This window comes from Camelus bactrianus, chromosome 5 (genome assembly GCF_048773025.1).
Source record: "Camelus bactrianus isolate YW-2024 breed Bactrian camel chromosome 5, ASM4877302v1, whole genome shotgun sequence".
Classification (NCBI taxonomy): Eukaryota; Metazoa; Chordata; class Mammalia; order Artiodactyla; family Camelidae; genus Camelus; species Camelus bactrianus.
This window is the reverse complement of record NC_133543.1, coordinates 84,939,360-84,952,925: the sequence shown is the minus strand read 5'-3', so window position 1 is coordinate 84,952,925 and position 13,566 is coordinate 84,939,360. Positions and strand designations below refer to the sequence as shown.

Genomic DNA, 13,566 nt, shown 5'->3' with positions numbered 1-13,566 from the left:
TTCAGGATGTAACGCTTCATCTGAAGTGCTTGGAGAATCAGAGAAAATGGCCCATTTTCATTTTAATGAATCATGCTGGAGAATAAATTTACATGATGTTAATACTGAGACCTGGAAGACGGTATGGTATAATGCTCATAATAAAGGATTTAGGAACCATGACAGTTCTGGGGTATGAATTCTGGTAAGCCACTCATGTGTGACTCTGGATAAGTTACTTGAGCTCACAGTTCCTCAGTAAATTGAGATGGAGTAAGTGGTGGAAACACTGAAAACCAACTCTGGGAGGCCAAAATGAAATAAACAAGGCATGAGGGCTACGTTCCTTATACGCCCTAGGACTTTCTGCACATAAAACGGTACCATGTAGTCAGGCATCACTCATTGTGGATTCTTTAACTAAACCTAATGGTGGCTGAAAGGCTTTGGTTATGGAGATGGTGAGGTGTAACCCCATCTCAGACAGCCCTACGAGGAGTAAATAGGGAGGGTGCAGACCTCCAAACAGAATGCTCGGCTCCATCTCTCTCTCAACTGAGGCATCGAGAGCAGGTTACATCTAATAACCTATTAAAGAGGCATATGAAGGGGAAATCCACATCTATGGAGATAGAAGGTGAACTCACAGAAGCAGGAAAAAGAACACTAAGAATGTAATTCCAGGATTCAGTAAACTCCGTTGGGTCGGAGAAGTCTAGTGTGCAAATGTACAAATCTGATCACAACGCTCTTAAGAGATGACTTTTACACGATCTCACAGCATTCACTCATTATGCAATTAGCACTCCAGAGAGCTTCACATTTCAAAGGATTTATTCCTGTGGACAGGATCCATTTCCCAAATGTGCCGCAGAGAGCCACTGTAAAACGGCTGCTGTGATCTTTAGGAGACTGTTTCATCTTCCTGCGTCAGTTCCTTCATTAGGAAAGCGAACCCTATTAAATTCCACAGGTCACTGTCAAGATCAAAGGAGTTAACATATGGCAAATTAAATTTATCATTATTTTGGTTAAACCTGTACCTTTGGCCATCTTAACAATATCAGAAAATAAAAGGAATTATTTAACAAGTTGTTGGTTATAGAATTCATTTTTGTCTATCCATAATTAAGAGCATTTAAGTTTCTGATACATTCAGTTATGTGTTGGTTTGTTTATGCCTTCAGAATTGTCATGCAATATCAGTGAGCCACCATGAAAGCTGTGGAAAAGTACATCCAAAGTTTTTTTATTGTCGTTGTTCAAAAATCATACATGAGTAAAGGTAACTCCAGTTATCCTGTAATTTATTCTGGTTTCTTTTGGGAAGAAAACAAACAAAATAAAACAGTCTTCTAACAAGGTTTTGTTTTGAGTCAAAATTTATATAGATTTATTCCAAATCACTGATTATGGAAATTGCTCACAACCTGGTTGCCCATGAAATACTCCTATTGCAATTCTTATCTTTTTAGTAGTACATCCTCTATAGTACGTATCACCTTGGTAACACTCCAAAAAAAGGAACAGGGCTGTTAGCTGAGAGATGAGGTGGTGTTCATGGGTTATAAGTTTGGGTCATAAAAAATGTTCACAGTAATGATCAAACCTCATGATCCGTCTGCACTGTTGTAGGGGCCAAGCTCATAGAGAATTAGACAAATCTCCTGGCAAAGGACAAGCAACCTTAAGTTCACATGTCTTTTATTCCTACAGAATATACCTCCCATTGCGCTTGGCCTATATGCAACCCTTAAACACTTGCTTTGAAATATTTTAATTTTGTTAGCATGTATTGCTGCAATTTATTACCTAGGTGTTGTACATGGCAGACTTAATATATTAAAAGGCAACTTTTCTTTTAATATGACATGCATAATAAAAATTAGGTATCATTTGCTAGATAGGACTTGGGAAGAAAATAATTGAAAAAACATCTTTTTGAAACTAAAAAAATTCCACCGTATACATAAAACCAAATTCCCAACCTAGGAGCTCTTAGGTAAGTAGTTATGCTCTACTCTGGGAAGGAACTCAAGGAAAAATAAAATGCAGCTAATTAATCAATGTGGAAGACTGCCTGTTCATTGGGAAAAACTACACAGTAATTCATTCATTCATTTCCTAACTTTGCAAAATATTTAATACCCAGTCATGTTCTAAAGGCTGTAAGGAAGTGTATGTAATACTGAGAGACAACAGCTTATAATGCTTTTCAATAAAAATGCAGGATTGTGGAGCTGTTATGTAGAGAAAAGACAATATCCAGGTTAAAAAAGGAGGGAAATCTGAGGAATAAACATTAGTCCCAAAGTGTGCGGATTCTACTTTCACAGTGTCCTGAGTCCCAGCACCAGCAGAGTGAAAAGTCACCTTAGGGGCAATATTCCAGCTGCAAGAATTACTTGAGGGGCTAGAGTTTAGAGACAGCCCATCAAATCTTTGTTTGTTTAATAAACCTAAGGCATAGTGCCAAATTGGTTAAATGTACCATGTCTATGTTCACTCAAGCATATTACTACAGTGAAATTAAAGAAGAAACAAAAAGGGAGCTGATCCATTATAACTAGATGCAATGAAAGAGACTAAAGATTATATTGGAAACTTGTGTATGTTTAATATACAGTATGTGGGATACTGGCAAACAGTATTTCTGGGGAAGTTCTTTATACCATCCTGGACAGACTCAGATCCCTGCTATTATGTCTGTTGACTTCCTTTGGTAATATCTTTATAATAAAACCGTATTTTGAACTGTTCATTATTTTCCACATTGTATATTTCAGCTGTTTTTGAATACAAAAGAAGAAATAGCTCATTTATTAAACCTCAAATAAGTTCATTTATAAAGAAAAAAGTGCTGGGAGGCAATACTTAGTATAATTAGCTCCTTCCTGTTCCTCTCCTTGAGCCAAACATTGATTCAGAAAAGACAAACTCATGCCAGCATGGTTCAGATCCCTATCACTACTTGATTCACTATGGGACAGCAGTGTTTCTGGGTTGGATTTTTCTATCTGTGGCTCAACAGTGAGAAAAGTTTCCTTGTAGATGCTCTGCCAGGCAACATAGATGTTGAGACTCCAGTTCCTTCCCTCACCTCCAAAAACTTTCCATCAACTCAAAGCAAATAAGATTTTTTTCCCCTAACACATCCAAGGAGGCTAGATTTTTCCCATAAGTAAGAAAGGACTGAGTCCGTGAAGGAACATAGAAGCTGGCAGGGGTAGTGAGAAAGGGGAGGCTCCCACTTTTATTAGCACTTTTTCTCTCTGTCCTCCAGCCACTGTAATATGTGGCTTGTGGATTGTTAGCTTGATAGAGTCCCTGCATGTTTCCAGACCACGTCCAGCTGCAGAATTCACAAGAGGAGAGGGGTCTCATCCCACCTGTTTGGCAGAAACAGTGAGTGACATTTGGGTCAAGGCAAGTTGACCCTGATAACATTACTGGTGGTGTCAGCACTAGCTGCTTTGAATGAAACAACAAATATGCAGAAACAGCACAAAACTGAATCAATTATCCTGATATTTTCTGAAATATGCATGTACCTGTTGCTCTCTTGGCAAGCCCAAGTAATCAGTTTGTTTCTTACATACACTTCATGCTTTCCCATCTTTCAGTCTTTTAACTCATGCTATTCCTTTTGCCCCAAACTAGTTTTCTTTCTTCTGCCATCTCTGAACGCCCAAAGCGTATTACAAACATTTCAAATATCACCTCCAAAATACCTCTTATGCATAACCTTCCACCTCCCTTTGCCCCTTCTTCCTGAAGTAAGTCTTTCTCTTCTGCATCCTGGAGCACTTTGCCTATAACTTGGGCTCTCAATCATGTTCACCTTGGCTGTAAGGTTGATTATAAGTTTGTGGTCTCATAATTCTCAATGAGCTCCTGAGGGTAGGATCTATGTCTAATTTATATTTGTATCCCTTAAGCCACTTATGATAGTAGGCACTCCGTAGATTTTTTGTTTAACAAACACACATATTGAAAATCAAGACAAAAGTGACATTTGGAGACTGGGTGAGCTAATTGCTCCAATTCATCACTGAATTTAGGATATCTAGACAAAACTTCTGCTCCCTGGACTCCAGCACAGCCTTTCCTAACCTCTTTTCCTTTTCTTTTTCAGTCCCTCCAGGCTCAGGTGAGGCCTTTCTCCCCACCCCCACGCACCCGTCCCTCCTCCTGCTTGACCCAGTTACTTTGATCGAAGAACTAGGTCAGCAGTCTAGGGACCGACAGTCTCAGCCTTTTTTCTCCCAAAGGTGAGGATGACTGAATATCGGTCTCTAAGCGGCAAAGAATCCTATTCTTGAAGTTCCTTGATGACTCCGAAAGCGTAGAATCTGAGAGAAGAGAGGATCCCCTCTGAGCGAGACCCAAAGTCAGCACGAACTTCCAGGTCGAAACTCAGAGTCTTCTTTGACAATCCCCTTGCTCCTCCCCATGTCCCGATAGCCCTGAACGTTTTCCCTTGAGAACAGCACCTGTGATCTGGGTCCATGTCTGGCTTCCCATGGCCACCAACCCGGACTGAGCCTGCACGTGCCCGCTGTGTGCCTGCCCTGTGTCCCTCGCAGGCCACATGCCACCTGGCACAGCAGAGACTGGGTTTGAGTCCAACTTATTTTGCTTCCACGCCATGTGACTTTTAGAGAAGCCCCTAAGGTTTGTTTCCTTCTCTGTAAAATGGGGATGATAGTGTCTCCTGAGGTGATTAAACAGGAAAAGGCATGGAAATCACTGACACAATGCCTAGAGCATGGTAAGCGTTAAGCTCAAGAAATGGCCTCACCTGTTTCCCGAGCAACCACCTTCTTTTCCGCAGGCACGGACCTCCCTATCTAAGTCGCTGTCTTTTCTCCTTTGTCTTAACAAAATTCTATTTATCCATCAGTTGACTATCAAATGGTCCTATATAATTTTATCCCTTCTGATCTACTTCTCTTTTCTGTAAGTAACACTTATTTTTTTGTGGCAAGCAAATTAGAACCACTCTGTATTATCCTGTATTCTTTCAGGCTGCCTTACATAAACCGACTATCAGGTCTTTAAGGACAGGATCATGTCTGTGGTCAAGCGTTCTACACGGGCCTAGCCTTGTGCCAGCACAGACAGAGTAAACACTAAACCTTTTTTGACCCAACAGTTGCAGGAAATGCTGAGAGACAAACATTGTGCATTCCTCAGTGGAGTGGCTCTGAAGTTTCCCAGAATTGTTTATTACTGCTCTGGCTTACTAATTTTAAGTGTGACAAAAATGCTCTGGCCCATTCATAAAGTTCTCTGGCATCATGACATGTCTTTAATCTTCTGTAGTTAAATAGCATCACAGCCAAATGCAGTGATATAATAAAAAGCAATCTATTATCATAATAAGTTGCCAGGAGTACAATCAGTCAAAACGGCAGTTCTCTGACACCCTGCCATCCCCAGACTCCCCTTCGACAATGTGTGACATAAGCTAATTTACACGTTTTCTGTGTAAAGCAGAATCAAAGAAGTCTGATAACAGACATAGAATCACCAGGAATAGCCTAAAAATGGTAATATCAAACTTGCCCATCCTATCCATGACGTCATTCCGATGCAGGCACTTGTATATTAATTTATTATGGTGTTAATCCATTCTGAAAATGCCGATCTCCACAGTTCCACTACCACAGGTAGTTGAACAGACAAACTCGTGTAAGAAATTGGACAGAGCAGGTATGATGGCCCGGGAGTCTCATTAGTTATACAAGGGTTTTTTATAGGCTAAGAAAGACTTCATTGCTCTGACAAGAAGGTATTCATCGACGTTTTAAAACTGGCAAGACATTACCAATTTCATGGTTCTAATTCCTGTCGCTAAGCATGCCACGAACCCTAATGCGCTGTTGATGTGTTGGAAGTATTACACGTGGGAGATGGTGAATGCAGCAAGAAAGTGGCATCTGTCTCACACACTCAAGCTGTGTTCTTTCGCCTTTGGTCCTTTGGACGTTGTTGTCAGCTCCCAGCTCCCAAGACTCCGACTCTAAGTAGTGTCACACCTGCTGCAAGGCTTAGGGATTCTCCACAACCAGCTCGTGGCGGTACTTGTGGTAGGTTCTCGTGTGTGTAGCTGTTTAATGCTTTGATGGCTGTTTAACGGCTCCTCTCAAACACCTATTCCTGAACGACAGAGGTATAAATCCCAGCCTGAGCAAAAGTCACACCATAGCAGAACACCAGGGAAACCACAGAGATTATTAGGATAGCGGAGTGGTTCTTGAGCAGGTATGCTCAGCACCCGCGTCCCCTGCCCTACCCGCCACCTCTCTGCTGCCATGTCACCTACTCAATGTGTAACTGCATGGAAGAAAGAAAAGGATAGTGTTAGCTAGCTCTCTAAATGAGAGGAAAAAAAATATTTACTTCCTTTGCTTGTCTGCAATCTAGTAAGAAGCTTATTCATGCATTTAAAATTAAACCCTTATTTTAATAGCTAAACACAAAGAGCAAACACTCGGAAAGTGGACTGTCTCTGTAACATTTGCTGGGAGAGTTTCCCCGCTATAGCTGGCATTCTGGTTTTATTATGTCATTTTACGGGCAATAAGATTAGATTTTTTTTCTGTTGCAATTTATTCAAAGGAAAATATTAATTTGGAGGTTATTATCACAGTACTGAATTTCAATGTAATTCTCCAACTCATTAAAAACCATGAACTGCTATCTATGAGCGCTTCATGCCGAAGTATCAAAACACTGGGGGAAAAATTCTTTAAGTCCAGTGACATCTATATCCTGCAACCCTGCTCTCTTTCCAGCCAGTGTGTACCACTACCTCTTCAGAATGATTAATTTTTTATGAGAGTGTGAGTTCCTCTTAAAAGTTAGTCTTAAAAACATATGGCTTGCTTTCTTCATCAGAAACTTAAACATCTGAAGTCCAGGTATTTGCCCAGGATTTTAAACTTCAATTTTCATCGCCTTCTGTTTTATTAAAGCTCAGTTATAAGAAATAATATTCCTGGATGGTGAGCTAGACATTTATTAGTAATGACAATTCCTGTTGTGTGATGCTTTCTCCTGTTTCTGATTGAATCAGTGTAAACAAAGTGGAATCAAGATCAAGTTTGACTTTGCTACACAGGAATTCTCTTCAGTATTCTCCTTTAATTATTTTCAGATACGCAGGGTTCTGTATGTTTATTTTCAAATATATAAGATTCTTTTATGTTACCATGTGACAATTCACATTTACCAAATGTGTGGTATTGAAAGATAACTGGTAGGTTATCTGGGATTTTAAAAAGAACTTTGGGATTATATAAACAGGTCAAGAAAAGAATGTTCTATATTTTTAAAGAGTCTTCAGTGTTCCCAAAGAACAACATTTTTATCATTGTTTGGGGATTGGCTGGGAAAGAGGTTTGTTTAGAAGCCCGTGGTAAACAGAACAATAGCCCTCTCAAAGATATCCAGGTTCCATGCCCCAGAACCTATGAATATGCTATCTTATACATGGCAAAAGGGTCTTTGAAGATGTTATTAAGGATGTACAGATGGAAAGAGTCTCTTGGATCATCCTGGTGGGTCCAGTGTAATCACAAGGAACTTTATAAGAGGGAGCCAGCAAGTCAAATGAACAGAAAGCAAGGTGACAATGGGAGCAGAGAGAGCAAAGGCAATGTGGTGCAAAGCCATGGACCTAGGGATGTGGGTGGCCTTAGAAGCTGGAAAAGGCAAGGGGACAGATTCTCCCCTATAGCATCAATAAAAACAAGGTTTTCTCACACCTTAGCCCCATAAAATCCATTTTGGACTTCTGATTTCTAAATCTTAAGAAAATTAATTTGTGTTTTTAAGACACTTAGTTGGTGGCACTTTGTTACAATATCGACCCCCCAAAATAAAGGGTTTCCTTAGGAAAGTTTCTCTTGATATTTTCTCCAGGTGCCCCTTTCTTAGGCAGATCCACATCACTGCTGTTTGTGAGCTGTTCCTCCTTTCCCAGTTTTGCTCAGAGACTAGGAATCATCTTAAGGCTGATGCTCTCCCTGCACTGTGTCCCTGTTTTCATGGAGCTCACATTTAACTGGGAAGAAACAGATGCTAACAAATGGATTAATAGATACAAGATACAATAGGTAGTAAAAAAAAAAATGTATCAAGACAAGGAGATGGAGAGTGATGTCTGGATGCTATTTATTTTGGAGGGAGTATTTGGTCTAGTTTAATAACTTTTTCTCTAGAATAAGTCTGTTTTATTCCTATATTATCATCAATTCTCTGCACATAAAAAAGTATTCATTTGGTGCTCCCAAAGAGACTCGCCTTTTTCTAAATAACGTCTCACCTCTTCTCAGATATTAGAAGGCTAGGTATGCCTCATCCCTAAGAACTAGCCATAATTGGACATGCAGAAAGTAGTATAAGAAAGCATTTGGATATAAGTTCCAAATCTGAATCCCAAGACCTCAACCATAAGAGCACAAAAAACATTTCTATTCTCTTCCTTAACTTCCTTCCTTAAAAGGCTAGATGAGATTCAGACAAGAGCTGGTGCCAGAAATTCCAGGTAAATTTTGCCTCTGCATGACATGTAGACCTCAGTCAGACTTTATTGGTCATTTCTAAAGCAACTGCAGTAATTTTAGAGTTGAAACCCACAGTGAAACCCTGAGAACTCAAGTTAAGAGAACTAAGCAGGAAAAAAAAAAAAAAAAAAAAGAATAAACAATAAAGAAATAGTAAAAAAGGGAAAGAAAAGGAAGGGAAGGGATTTGGGTTTGCATATGTGTTTGGGATGGTCTTACAAACACAAGTATTAAGCCTAAAATGAGATTTTTGTTGTGTTTTGTTTTTCCAAGCCCCTGGATTGTTTCTAGACTCAAGGTATTAGCAATAGATCATGGTAATCCTCTACATGGCATATTCAAGTGTCTTGACCTTTGATATTCCAAGCAGTTACTTTTGAATGTACTTATTATTAATTTGGCTTGAATAAAGCTTATCTACTTTATTTACATAATCTTTTGAAAAGGAGGAATGTCGATAAACTGCGTTCTTGTTGAGGTTTTTGGGGTCTGCTTAGCTGGAGAGGATGAGGTAGAGCCGGGACTCAGGACACAGATAAAAGTTTCATATTATACGACTTTTATTATACTGCTTTTCACATTACTTTTTTACCTTATATTCCTACTTAATGTGTAATGTAGCCACTCAGCCTACCTGTGTCCCACTTAATGTAACATAAGGCTAAATTCCAAAGACACTGACCCAAATACATTTCAAGTGGCATTTAAATACTATTTGAAATAAAATTCTACCACACAGCCAGGAGAAAACGTTCTTAGTAATTGTGTGTGTATTTATGTGTGTGTGTGTGTGTGTGTGTGTGTGTGTGTGTGTGTGTGGTTGCTACACTTATCTCAATTTTTATCTTGACTTTAAGCTATTTGTGGCTGAAGAGGATATGATTCTGATAGAAAGAAGAAACAATTTTCAACTTGAAAAGAGAAGTCTCTTCTTGAGGGGAGGGTATAGCTCAGTGGTAGAGTGTGTGCTTGGCATGTACAAGGTCCTGGGTTCAATTCCCAGTACCTCTGTTAAGAAATAAATAAATTAACCTAATCCCTCCCGAAATATGCATGGATAATAATTAATGAAAAAAGTCTCCTCTTAAGTCAGTGTATATTTTATTAGAAGTCGTGTTCTAAAATTTAGTCAGATTTTACTTATACTCAGTTGAAGCCCTTTAAATGTATCCTGTGATTTTAATATGTAATTAAGAAAGTATTCAGAAACATCCTTCCTCCACTCTAGTAACTGTTAAATTCATCCTTAAGAATTATTACACTTTCTATTTCTGTCTTGATTTGCAAAGGGCATGGTAATCAATAATAACTGTAAAATAATGTGGAACAATTAGTTTTTCTTGCATGCTCATAATTTGTGTTGAGATCAGTTGGCATTAGTTAATGCACATACTGGAGAGGGGGAAATTAACCTGCCAATAATCAAGTTTCATACTCATTGCTATTAATAGCATTTTTGCTTTAAATAAATAATGTTTGAAAATTTATATTCTAGCATCCCACTAGCAACAGAAATGGATGCATTTTCTTCTAGAACCCAATGATCTTCCAAACATAATGACTCTCTTAAATAAGATGAGTCAACATTTGTCTCTGGGTTTTACCAGTTTCACTGCTATGCCTCTTTCAAAACTGAGTCTATGCTGTCATTCATATCCTAGAAGCTCTCATGGTCAGTTCACTTGAGTAAGGTAGAGTTTAAACATTTATGCAAGCCCAGCGTTTGATCACAAAAGCTGAACTGAAACATCAGGGTTGAACTTCCCTCAAACACACGTGGTCCTCCACGACCGCTGATGGCCTGCCAAGCTCAGTTATCCCTTATCATTCCTTTCTTGCCTTTATGATGTTCTGAGTAGGTTTGCTATTGTTTTCTTACTCTCCCTTCATCTAATTTCCCCCCTCCCCATGTTGTTCTAAGTCATCCACAGGCAGCTTCCCTTTCCCTGTAGACAGAAGAGTCCTCTTAAGTTTCTCCCTTCAGATTCTACGAAGGCAGGAGCTTGGAAGGTAACATGGATGCGGGGACACAGCTGAAGCTATAAGGAGGACCTTGCTTTGAGGCTCAGTGTCTGGCCTGCCAACATTTTACAACTAAAATCCTTGAGGTCAGCGGAATTGCTTATATATTAGTTTACTATTTTGGCTCAGAACTTGCTGTTTATTTTGCCATTGAGCTATATCCCTCAATCAAGTGTAACTTTTAATTGTATTAAAGGATATTAATTGTATATAAAGAAGGATATAATTCAATTTCTTTCAGCACTATATTTATTGGAGACAGTGAAAAATTTTGTAACTATAAATAAAGGAAGTAAATTTGATTCCAATGAAGGGCAGAAATGGATGGAAATATTCTTCTCCAGCAAGACAGACGCTTTCCTCTACAGGCTCCTATGTATCATTTTCTGTATATGGCGTGGTAGTAAGTCCTTAAGGAAGTTTTGAAATAGCAACATCATGGGATTCAGTGAGAGAAAAATATGGTCACCTTTCTTGCCTTGAAAATAAATTATAAATGTGTGCTTTTTTCTGGCAAATAAGGTCACCCATTTATCCTAATTTTATTTTCAAGACTGTTCATGGTCAAAGAAATATGGAAAACACTTATTTAAAACATGAACAAAGACAAAGAACAACAATAACAACACAAATCCTCATGAGAGAGAGGACTGTATCACTAATTTACTTTAGAGGCAAAGACCAAGAGACTTTCCATAATGATACTAGACATAAGCTAATGGCCGAGCTAGATGTTATCAGAGTATTCAATTTAGGACCTCTAATTCAAGCATAGTGCTTCCTGCACTCTGGGAAGAAAAGTCTTCCATAACTTATTTTAAACCTAAAAGAAATAAATAATCAACTGTCAAAATATTTAGAAACCACAACCAACAAATGAAATGTATGTAAAGATAAATGCGCTTCACGGTTTTTGACCCAATCCATAATCTGAGGTTACATTATATTCACAGTTTAGATGACTGCCTTAAACGCTGCTTTGGGCATTTGTTGTGGCTTAGTCTTCTGCTCCAACCCTGTAAACTGTGAAGAGGTTTCCATAATGAGGAGAAGTGGTGTTGTGGGATTTGGAGACACTGCTCCACAGAACACAGAAAATGGAATCTGGACGGCTGTCCTGTTGCTCTGCAAGAGGAAGCAGTTGCTGTTATTTGACTTTCTCTTCTGCTCAGGCTGTGACGTGGTCATCCATTGACGATGAAATCAATCGAATATTAATTGGGCCTCATTCATTCCAAATGACAGTTGGGACTTTTTACGCGAAGAAATTTTCAGCTGAAGTTAAAATTTTTATATACGTAAATGTAGATGAAGCATTAATGTAAAACAACAGAAATACGGCTGTATTTATTAGACAGGTTAATTTTTTAATGGTTTAAGAACCATTCTAGAAGTTTAGTATTTAGGTCAATTAGAAATTAGATACTCATTCTGCATATAATAAAATATACCATGCAGGACTGATTGCTTTCAAATTAATCCTCTATGCCTGTTATTTAATTTTGGTTTTTAAATGTACTCATCATTTTGAAAATTATAAAAAGAAAAGAATATATTAAAAATGTGGATATATCTTTAAATTTGAGTTTTTTTAATGTTCTAAAAACACAAATGTATGTTTCTATCCATTTTTAGTATTATTATTTCTTAGTACTAGCATATATAAATATATTTATATATAATGTGTAATAAAGAATTATCAGATTTGTGTATACACTAAATTTTGCAGATTGAATAGTTATAGGCACACCCATTATTAAACAATTTAAGGAAATCATGTTAACTTCACCTTAGGTATTTACTGAGATTATCTCAAAAAAAAATTGCCTTTGCATTTCTCCATGTAAGAAGCTCCCTTAATGTTTATTACAAGCACACTCACCACCCAGTGCATGGTTTGCGAGGGACTGCAAGTAAGGACATCTCACAATAGAATTACGTAGACTTTGTTATAATTCAGCTTATTTGTTTCCTAATTCACGTATCATATTATCTTATCTACTCACCCAAAGCCTATGAAGAGCATGTATTCTTTAACATTGTTGCTCTTGGGCTATGCTAGCAGAAGTATTTTGTTAGCTTGGATGTAAGTCACCTGTCAATTTAGACAATAATTCATTCAAACATTTCAAATAGATTTTAAGATACAACAGACACCTTCAAGTGACCTACCATACACTCTTCTCTCAGAGAAATAAGCATTTGACTGCATATTTTTAATCTAACCAAAATGGAATAAATCTTCATTGTAATCTGAAGTACGGTCTTTTGTCCTTGTGGTTGAACAGAAGAAGGAAGGCAGGTGCAAGTCCCCATGTCTTAACTGCACTTTGTGCTCTTCGACATCCACTGTTAGTATCTCTTAAGGTTCTCCTGTTTTTATTTTTATTTGGGTTATGCAAATCCATCATTGGAAAAAATATGTTCACATTCAGAGCTCATGTTAGCCTACAAATCTTCTAAATGAAGTGAAGACAGTGCAAAGCTAGGATTCTAGGTACATTATGTATGTTATCACATTCAGACTTCACCAAAGTGGTAGTGATAGTCTCCCTTTAAACAGCAACTTAGAGGAAAGGGAAGATAAAGAAAAGAAAGTTCACGAGCACTTGGCAAATGACAACTACATTTGACTCAATTAACCAAATACAAGTGTGCAATGTAATATAATTCTGTGCTTGCTACTTAGTACCATAAATCATCATCTAATAATGCTTTAGGGTAGGACATGGTCCCCCAAATAATAATCTCTAACTTGAATTTAACCACAATAGCAGAGTGAAATAAAACACTAACAGTCTTTAAAAAACAAAGTGACTTTCTACACAGTGAGTAGTATCAAATGCAAGGTCATGGTCTACCAAGCAAAAACGCTCTCAGTCCAAATCTTACTTGCGTGGAACCCTGACCTTCCTATGTGGAAAAAAATATTTTTCTATTTTATTTATATTAATTTTTGAATTCAACTTATATTGAATTTCTGAACCAATGT

General features: G+C 38.0%; 1 protein-coding gene and 1 non-coding gene across 2 annotated transcripts in view; one reads left to right on the top strand and one right to left on the bottom strand.

Annotated features, from left to right (window-relative positions):
• The window catches only part of TMEFF2 (transmembrane protein with EGF like and two follistatin like domains 2), a 225,950-nt gene that overhangs the window by 130,794 nt on the left and 81,590 nt on the right, over positions 1-13,566 (bottom strand). The window lies entirely within an intron of this gene.
• Positions 9,491-9,563, top strand: TRNAA-GGC (transfer RNA alanine (anticodon GGC)). Its single transcript has one exon. It is a non-coding gene; the product is annotated as a tRNA-Ala (tRNA).